We start from the raw sequence: 3,658 nt of genomic DNA, 5'->3' as shown, positions 1-3,658 counted from the left end.
GTAGCATAACTTGACCTTAGTTAACTTAAAAGAGATATAATATATGCAATTTCATTCATCCTTATGTAGTCGTGCTGTATTTCATAACATATAAAATAAACCTTAGATAAAATGCTATCAATGAATCTTAAATTAATGCACTCGTATTTTTTTGGGGTTCCGGTGTACTTAATGAATGATTTTACGACAACAATCGTGATTATGTATAATACATGAGTATATCTGAAAACAGGATTTAGACTAAAGTTGTGGTCAAATCGTTAACCGTCCATATAAGTGCGACGGTGCAATTGTTTATTCATAGTCATTAACATGTGGTTGCTGTAATATTTGTCATTAGATAGCAAGCAAAAATCGTGAATGTGTTACACAAGAATATCTGAAAAAAGGATTCAGACTAAAACTGGTCTCAAATCGTTAACTGTCCCACTAAGGGCGTTAGTACCATTATATTTTCATAGTCATTAATATGTGGTTGCTCTATAAATTGATGTAATATTCAGAAAGCAAGCATCATTTAGATATCCAATTAGGGAAATACACAACCATATGGGACCCCCAAAAAATCCATTTGCCTAATACCAATGATGGTCTAAATCCATTTAACAAATAGTCAAATGTTTCACAGTTATCCCACTTACTTATGTACCTTCATATCTGATATCTGCTTTGTTGGTAATAATTTGTTTTAAACAAAAAAGAAAATATGTCTTTTACAAAACATTGAATTTTTCGAAAAAAAACTGAGGATTTTCTTATCCCAGGCATAGAGTACCTTAGCCGTTTTTGGCACAACTATTTGGAATTTTGGATCCTCAATGCTCTTCAACTTTGTAGTTGTTTGGTTTTATAAATATTTTGATTTGGGCGTCACTGATGAGTCTTATGTAGACGAAACGCGCGTCTGGCGTACTAAATTATAATTCTGGTAGCTTTGATAACTAAATAAACTATCCACTCGTTTGATGTGTTTGAACTTTTGACTTTGCCATGTGTTTATCCGTTTAGAATTTTCTTCGGAGTTCAATATTTTTTATCTTACTTTTGTATACTAGTAACCAAGTCCATTTTCATTTTGATGTGTCTGGTTTGAATTATAATAACTGTATTCCCGAAAATCATTTTCCTCTTATATTTGCATAAGTACATTTTTCAATTTGCTAAAAAAATGCTTTAAAATAATTCCAAAAACTTGAATACAATGTATAAATAAATGCCACACTTATTCATATGTGGTTAAGATTAAGGACAAGGGTACAAAAGCATATTTTCATATAAAGCAGTTAATTTTTCATTTTATTTCTAGTGTACTTATCACTCCTCGTTATCATATATATAATTCATTCATAACGTTATGTAAAATAACGGTCTGCAATATAATATAAAACAGATCCCTTACATGTGATTGGGTGATCCAGAAACACAGGTGTGCTTCTTACCTGGTTAAGTTGACCTTTGACATATTAGCGTGGGAAAACGTCTGGAATTCATACAAAATCGATAAATATTAAAGATTTCAATAGGTATATTTTTTTTTTAAATATTTCAGTTAGTATGAAACTTACTTTTTCGTGTCATTTTAAAAAGGTATTAATGATAAATACCACGAACAAAACAAATTAGACTACGAACATAAACATGTTTTTGCTTAATGCTTCTTAAAAGCCAATAATTTATACCATGGTTTAATTACCTTGAATGTATATTCTTAAATATTAAAGTTGATGTTTAAGTGTAAATCCCAAAATATATATCACTTATGATATCTTTTAAAACCGAAATGTTTATACCGCAGACGTGGTCATGACTTGAATCTGATTTAAAGAATCTGATTTTTTCCTAAAATGTCCTGTACCAAGTTAGGAAAATGGCAGTTGTTATCTTATAGTTCTTTTCTGTTTGTGTTGTTGCATTGTCGTTTGTTTTTTGTTGCACTTTAGTGTTCTGTTGTTTCGTTTTCTCTTATAATTTATAACTGATGTGGCTCCCTCGGTTTTAGTTTGTTAGTTTTTATACAGTGGTATACTACTGTTGCTTTTAATAAAAAGAAGTGAGACATACATGTTTTTAGGTAGTCATATATCCTTGGCTATTAAATGTTTTGTTTTTTTGCTGTCCGTTATGCAGATAAACATAGTAAAGCTCTTCGAACGCAACAAAGTTATAAGATGTAATTTTAGTTTCACAGACATCGACAAACTACTCTCAATTTCTGATACTTAGTAAAATTCTGTTTAAGAATCAAGATTGACCTGGTATATTGGCAAAATGGTTTTCTTATTTATCCTGTTAACAAAAACGGTAAATTACAATATTTAAAAAAAGATTAAATTTTGTACTTTACTATTCCTGACATAAATTGTTTTGAGCCTCGTAAATTAGTTGAATGTTTTGTATTAACCATTAGTGTTTTTTAGTAATTACATGAATATTAAATTCACCAAAAACATTTTAAAATATAAACTATTATTTTTATTTTTATTTTCCTTCTCAACATGAGCTTTTTTTTTAAATTTTTGTTATAATTTACATAAATTTCTATTGGATTATTAATTCACTTCTTTGAGTCTGCAGCTTAGTAGATTTTTGTTTGAATGTCACGTCATGAAAGTTTTAATTATCTGTGCACTTCAGTTATGCATTATATTATATGTCAGTCAACAAAGATAACGTCGCGTGAAGGTGTTTTTGTCCACAATTTCAATAGACCAAATATATAGGTTACCCAAAAAGTCTATAAATTTGAAATTTTAGTGGTTAGTGGAAATCGTGCTTACTTTTTAACAGGCTATTCAAATCTTTGATTAAGGAAGGTAAATTAAAAAGATATGTGTTTTCACAATTTCAATAGCCAAAATATAAAGGTTACCTAAAATTCTATAAATTTGAAATTTTAGTGGTTGGTGGAAATTGTGCTTGCGTTTTGACAAGACTATTCAAACTCTTTATATAGAAAGGTAAACTGAACAGATATGTTGTCATGCAGTATATATATACCCTCATTCATAAAATCAGTTTTTTTCATAATTTCAATAACCCAAATAAATAGGTTACCAAAAACTCTATAAATATGAAATTTTAGTGGTTAGTGGAAATCGTGCTAACTTTTTGACAGACTATTCAGACCTTTTATATCTGAAGGTAAATTAAACCGATATGTCATCGTGAAGTATTGCCTCGTTCCGAGGCTCATTCAAAACAGATAAAGTGATAAGATTTAATACAAACGTTACCTTGCGCTAGATTTAAAATTATAAAACCGTTTAAAATCAATAGAATACACACACAACATATATTTGCATTTTTAACTGCATCCGGGTCTTTCTTTCCAGACGATGACCTCTATATTTAGTACGTTCCTTAGAAACGGATATGCGCAATGCCTATCAATAGAAACCTTGGCGGTGTTTTCAAAAATGGTAAAAACCCGACAACTTTAAAAACTGACATGGATTACAAAATGACATTATTATAGAGTATTATTTGTGACTAAGGTAAGAATTCAGTTTATTGATAGCATATAATTAAATCTACCATACAGTATTCAATCTACTGCAATTTTTTTAAGCCAAAACATTTCATTGATTGTTGTTTGCTTAGTGTCCAGTGGCAAATCTCACTAAAATAAAAAAAAATCTATTCTAGAACAAATTAGTTT

The sequence above is a fragment of the Mytilus trossulus genome, chromosome 5 (assembly GCF_036588685.1).
Source record: "Mytilus trossulus isolate FHL-02 chromosome 5, PNRI_Mtr1.1.1.hap1, whole genome shotgun sequence".
Taxonomy (NCBI): Eukaryota; Metazoa; Mollusca; class Bivalvia; order Mytilida; family Mytilidae; genus Mytilus; species Mytilus trossulus.
The sequence above is the reverse complement of the archived record's forward strand: the minus strand, read 5'-3'. Positions refer to the sequence as shown.